This window comes from Belonocnema kinseyi, chromosome 5, assembly GCF_010883055.1.
Source record: "Belonocnema kinseyi isolate 2016_QV_RU_SX_M_011 chromosome 5, B_treatae_v1, whole genome shotgun sequence".
Classification (NCBI taxonomy): Eukaryota; Metazoa; Arthropoda; class Insecta; order Hymenoptera; family Cynipidae; genus Belonocnema; species Belonocnema kinseyi.
The window spans coordinates 788,880-795,742 of NC_046661.1; the positions used below are offsets into that span (position 1 = coordinate 788,880).

The window sequence follows — 6,863 nt, forward strand, 5'->3', positions numbered from 1 at the left end:
TATCGTGGATTTTATTGATGATTTCGGGAGTACTTGCTTCTACGGGCCTTCCTGAACGTGGTTCGACACTTATTGATGTACGACCACGCTTAAATTCATTTATCCAGTTATAAACCTTTGCTAAGGCAGGGGCAGATGTGCCATGAACTGAGTCCAATGCATTTCTTATCTCATATGGAGTTAAACCCTTTAAATGAAAATGTTTGATTACCGCTCTGAACTCGTTTTTTTCCATTTTTCTTAACGAACAATTTTTTTTTTCAATTGGTTATAAAAACACGTAAACTCAGAAGATGTGGACTGTGACTGCACCATATATCTAGTCGGGAGTGGTGCTTACTGAAAACAGATGATTTGGAGCTATTTGCGCGCCATCTATTGGTCATTCTAAGGACTTATTGAACTACCCTCGTACATCAATATTAAGCGTTAAATAAAGAAGGAAAAATGACGCTAACGCAAACAAAAAATGTATTTGTAATAGGTAGTCGCTTTCTGGGTCTCATTCAACCTTTTTCAAATATAAAGACACTTATATCAGCTTTTCACTATTTGCAGAAAGTATACCTACGCTTACGGCCAGAAACGGCAAGTAACGTTGAGAGGCTTCCAAATACTGCATATGAAATCCGATATTTTTCATTCACAAAAATATTGTTGTATTCAGTGCACGTATAATGCGCGCGTCTCCACTCTTCATGCACAAACAACTATTTGTGTGCATTCTCAATTTCAATTTTCCTATATCAAACTATTAATCCCAAGGGGTCTGAAAATTAATTTTTAAAAAAGTGTTTCCTTAGACTCACATATTTGCAGCTTTCATTTCGGAATTATATACAACTTTTCATAAACAATGAGGAATGTTTTACAATATATTAAACATCGATCTGATAGTCCGGGAGCCAGGTATGTCTCATTGCGTTTTAAATTCGGATAGAGCAACCAAGGTTTTTTTATATGTATGTTGACCTGCTGAATCCAAATTTATTGGGCGGCTCTCCGCCCGAGCGGTCGTTTTTTTGTTATTAACATTTTTTTATAAAAATCAATAGGAAATTTTATTTTTCACCAAAAAAAAATTTTTCACCTTTTTTAGTATATTTTGAGTTGAAAAGGTCCCTAGTAATTTTTCTCCCACACCTATACTTTTTGAGAAAAAAAATTGGCAAGGTTTTTGAAAATGGAATTTTTCCAGTTTTTGACGCTAGGTCAGAAGTACCACATCCACTTTTTTTATAATCCGAGTCCACGCCATATTTTCTTAACGTATGTATTACCATTAAGAAATATTTCAAGTTCGTTTAAACAAATAGTTTTTGAGTGGGACGAGTTGAAAATTCAAGGTTTTCCAAGCGCGCGCGGCTGACTGAGCGTATACCGCCACGCACTCGTGCCTTGGCGAACTCCTCGGCCACCGTTCCTAAATCGCTAAATGGCTCGGAAAACCTTGAACTTTCAACTCATCCCGCTCAAAAGCTATTTGTGTAAACGAATTGGAAATATTTTTTAATGATAATATACACGTTAAGAAAATATGACGTGGACTCGGATTATAAAAAAGTGTAAGGGTTACTTCTGACATAGCTTCAAAAACTGAAAAAATTGCATTTTTGAAAACTTTGCCAGTTTTTCCTCAAAAAGTATGGGTGTGGGAGAAAAATTACTATGGATCTTTTCGACTCAAAATGTGCTAAAAAAGTTGAAAAAATTTTTTGTTTGGTGAAAAATAAAATTTTCTATTAATTTTTATAAGAAAATGTTAATAACAAAAAACCGACGACTCGGGCGAAGACCCACCCAAAAAATTTGGATTCAGCAGGTCAACATACATATAAAAAAACCTTGGTGGCTCTATCCGAATTGAAAAGACAACGAGACTGTACCTGTCTCCCGGACTATGAGATTAAATTTCAATGTCCGTCAGGGGTGTTTAAAAAAAGAAAATCCGAATCTTAACTTTCATTTATAATTTTTTGTCCCATTAGGGTAAAAAATGTGCCTCTTGGAAACATAAATCAAATCGTATAATATTTAGAGGTCGTTTACCGCTAATTCTCTGTTTGTACAGAAAAATGATTTTTCTCCAAAACATCAGATCAGCAATTATACAGAATATAAAAATGCGGTTTATTAAAATGAAGATTATTTTATGATACGTTTTTTTCATAACTATGCATTCTTAAGGAGACATGAGAAGAAAAAAGTCATCAAGCATCGTTAGTCATAACCGTTTAAAAAAATAATAATGTTACATGTTTATATGAATTGATTTTTGTGAATCTTTAGATATTCTTGACTATAACAAAATTATTATCAAGAAATATTCATGCTGGTGATCCGCAGCTTTTATATTCCGCATCATTTAGCGTTTTAATAAGCCGTTTTTCAAGAAAACTTATTTTCTCAATGAAAGCAGAAATAATTTCGATGAACGACCTGTAAATATCATCCGAATTATTTTTTCTGCTACGTGGTTCATTTTTAGTCCAAACTGAATGGAAAAAATAAAAAAAGTTAAAAGTTAAAATTAAAGTCCAACACTGAATTTTCACACGAGAATTCTGTAAATAATTATCAATTCTTATAAATTGCAATTTTTAATATAACGGCACTGACTCCATCGAGCGTGGCAAAACTACTCTCGTAGAGACCATCGCAGACTTTGGAGAGAGGAAATGCAATAATCAATGTAAGTTAAAAGTAAAGTCCAACACTGAATTTTCACACGAGAATTCTGTAAATAATTATCAATTCTTATAAATTGCAATTTTTAATATAACGCCACTGACTCCATCGAGCGTGACAAAACTACTCTCGTAGAGACCATCGCAGACTTTGGAGAGAGGAAATGCAATAATCAATGTAAGCATATATGCCTGTTATGTGGTTAACATTTAACAAAATACTTAGCAGAATATTTAGTTTTAAAACAAGTTTGGCTGCCATGTAATGCGACGCGGTTTTGATGTATTTACACGTCTGTCAACTGATCGCCAGCTATCAGAAAAGTCATAAGATTAAAAGAGATAGAGAGTAATTTTTTTCAATTTTCCGCTCTCTATCTCTTTTACTCTTTTGTCTGTTCTGCTGGTTGGCGAACCGTAAATAGGCGTGTAAACACCATTATGCTGCTTGTAATCAAGGTTGCACCATTTGTGTAGTCAGGGTTCGTTCACCGTAATTTTTTTAAATCAAGACAATAGTATCGCTACGTCAGTTTTTTCGAAATTAAATGTTAAAAAAGGAATTTATGATCGAATTAAGAGAAATAAAATGAAATTTCATGAATTGTTGCTGTTTCAGGACTCTTACAATAAGCGAACGACCAATTAAGACAAAGCTACATAGTAAACAAAATGTGGAGTTCAGGTTTTGCAAGTTGTTACTCCAGGCCATCGAGTCCACGATTTTGGCAAAAACTTGATCAGCTGTTGAGCACTGCTATATTATTTTCCACCTGAGTGTTCAAGAATTGGCCAATTCTAAATCCAGCTAAGCTCGCGGCAATGCGTGCCTGCGCTAGGGCTCTCTCTTTGTTTTGCTGGAAGGTTCTGGAAAAACTGACCTGAACCCACGCTATACAAATAGCGTGATCGCACGGTATAGATACAAACGATATTTTCGCCTTGAGTGATGGTTACATTGTCGTTTTCAATGTTTTATTAGAAAAAAAGTCAACAACGATAGTCCGGAATTGCCCATTTCTCGAGGTGAATTATTGAACTTCACTCTCACACGCCCCTCCACATTGTGGCTTAAGAATTCACTGTTTCTAGGACAAAAGTCTGGTGTCTACGCGCTAGAGATAGAATTGGCCATTAATGCGGTGGTACTACCACCCATATTTTCACCAAATTAACGCATACAGCGTGGAACTAGAATTAGCCAATAGTTGTGAAAAAATGTTCACTGGGTAATTTGAAGAACCAAATAAAAATAACTGATTGATTTGACATGTGTTTTCTAGGTGTTTTCTTCTGAAAAATAGAAAGTGTTGATTAGCCATACTAAAAAATACAGCAAGTGTTACTACGGTCTGCGTATCATCAAAGTGAGAGAGCTGGCGTACCAATTCGCCAAAAAAATATACGCAGAATATCCTATAAGCTGATATACCGACAGAATGGGTGTAGGCCAGTCAACGAGGAACAAATATGACCCTAACTTAAAATTAATTCTAAATAAGTGGAATCGCTGTTTATAACTCCTCGATGATATGCTGAATCATTAAAAAAAAATCAGTACTTTTCAGCTTTGTGGATTTTTTAAACTAGTGCAAAATAGTAGAAAAAAATCATATAAGACATAAATGCTGATAAATGCACTTTGATTACTTTTTGATACTGCATCTATTCTCTCTTTTCCAATTTATAACTGAAATTTACTGAAATTGAATATATTATTGAATAGGTCTTTCACAATATATAATATAATATAAGCACACGTTAGAGTCATACATAAATGCTGTGGAATAGATGTTGAGCGCCATTTTTATATTGCATCGATTATCTCCTGAACAATTTTTAACTGTAATTTGCTATAACTCAATACAAAATTGAAAAGACCTTTTACAAGATCTGTGCAAAAATATGGATTTAAATTCATTAGCCTTAACCATAAAAAGACACCCAAAAAGGTGCAAATGCGGTGGTATAGATTTCGATCGAAATTTTTACACTACATCGATTTTCTCCTTTACAACTTTTAACTGAAATGTATTAAAAGTACATTGGTTCAAATCTTCTTGTCAATTTTTTTTGTATTGCAAACATCTTAAATAATAATTTCTAATGGTTGGGTTGGTTGGCTAGGTTATGAGCTGTTCACTGCAGCTACGAAAGGAATGCGAATAAGCCAAAGATTAGGCAGTTTTCATTTGTGAAATAAAAATAAAAGATGTGAATACAATAATTGCGTGCAAAATATTGAAATAATTTTTTGATCTGACTTTTACTTTTTTTGAAATTTGATAGTTTTGAAATTCATTTCTGGGTAACTTGATGAATTTATAATCTATAAAAAAGTCAATATCTGCCAGTTTTGTAATATTGGAATAATTATTAATGTGGAAAATTTTGGATTATCCAGAATATTTTTTGAGCGACTTGATAAGCTTAGAAGTTATAAATAAATTTGCAGTGGGACTAATTTCGAAATTTTATTATTTTGAAATATTTGTAATTGGTTAAATTTTTAATTTATACGAAAAAGTGAACACTCGCTAAATTTGTAAAATTGGAATGATCAATGTAGAAATTTTCGCGATTTAGAAATTAGAAATGAATCGCAAAGAGTCCAGTTATAATTTCAAAATGAGTAAATTTACAAATTTACGTAAAATAATAAATTGGTTTATCTATAAAATTCGTGGATTTGCAAATGTTTTCTACAAAAAATATGTCAACATTTTGTACGCAATTATTTTAGCTTTTTTATCTTTATCTCAATTTATATTAATCAGCCTTCCCCCTAAAAATACACCAAAGGGCCAATTTCACCAACTCTGTTTAAATCTATGATTAACTAATCATGATTATTTTTTAATCAATGATTAAATCAGCGTTAACCAGCGATGCGTTCTACCAAGCATTTTCAACGTCTGGTTAGCTAGTCATATACTTTGTTCGTAGTAAGGTCTAGTTTCTAGGTCTTTCTGTTGTAACGGCGACTCTGATTGTTAGAACGAAATTCTTCATAAACACTCGGCACCATATTAGCATATGATAAGATTCCCCAAGTTTGAGTTTACGAGTGGTTTCAGTGGCAAGTGTAGTAGAAGAGAAGTGGAAATTTTGTCTGAATATTCGTGGCCTTCTCTGAGCGTGGTTAAGTATTTCATCATCATCAGATGAGGATAAAATATCATTGTAAAACAGAGCCATATTTCCTTCCTGTATACTGCACTCACTGCACTTGCACTTCAATTTCGGGGTCATGCTACTTTAATCACTAATTAAACTCCATAATCAGCCATTATTGGGCGGTTAAGTGAACCCGTGATTATCTTCCCCTAATCATGATTAAAAGAATGGTAGAACGCAAAGTATTGATTAAATAAGGTTAATCAATGATTAACGATTTAATCAGAGTTAGTGAAATCGGTCCTAAGATGTGCTCGAAATGCATTTCTGAGCATTTATGGCTCATGGGTGTATTTTGAGGGGGAAGGCTAATTAATTTAAATCCAGAATTTTGCACAGACCTTGAGAAAGGTCTGTTAAATGTCATATTCAATTTCCGTAAATTTCAGTACAAAAGTGTAAAGGAGAAAATAGATATAGTATGAAAATAGCGATTAAAATCTATTCTAAATCATTTATGACTTTCGCTTGTATTTTGAGGGGGAAGGCTAATTAATTTAAATCCAGATTTTTTTACTGATCTTAAAAAAGGTCTAATCAACTTTATATAAAATTTTATTAAGTTTCAGTTGAAAATTGTAAATGAGAAAATTGACGTACAATTGTATCGAAATAGCGATCAGAATCTATTTCACATCATTTATGACACTTGGTTCGGTAGTTAGTGTTTAACTAGTTTTTCATATAGACCAGAACACATTTTAGTGGGATGAGTAAATATATTGTCGGCGAACAGCCCAATAGAGAAAGACCCCTGTTAAAAGCAACTTATAAAACTGTTTATAGTAAGTTCTGTAAAATTGTTTTATTCGTGATTGCACTAGAGAAATAATTGGTTAACACTCGGATTTAATTTTTACTTTGTATATTTTCACAGTAAAATCACATTAATCTAGAGTGTATGTACAGTCTGTCAAGTTAAAGCGTGGGTGGCTTTACTCGCAGTCGGTAAGGTGTATCGACATGATTTTGGTGTCAAAATATTAAGAAGAGCTCCCT

At 33.2% G+C, this 6,863-nt stretch overlaps 1 protein-coding gene across 1 annotated transcript in view; it reads right to left on the reverse strand.

The window, feature by feature from the left end:
* LOC117172823 (head-specific guanylate cyclase) overlaps window positions 1–6,863 on the reverse strand; it is a 373,978-nt gene that overhangs the window by 254,935 nt on the left and 112,180 nt on the right. The gene's annotated exons all lie outside the window — the stretch shown is intronic.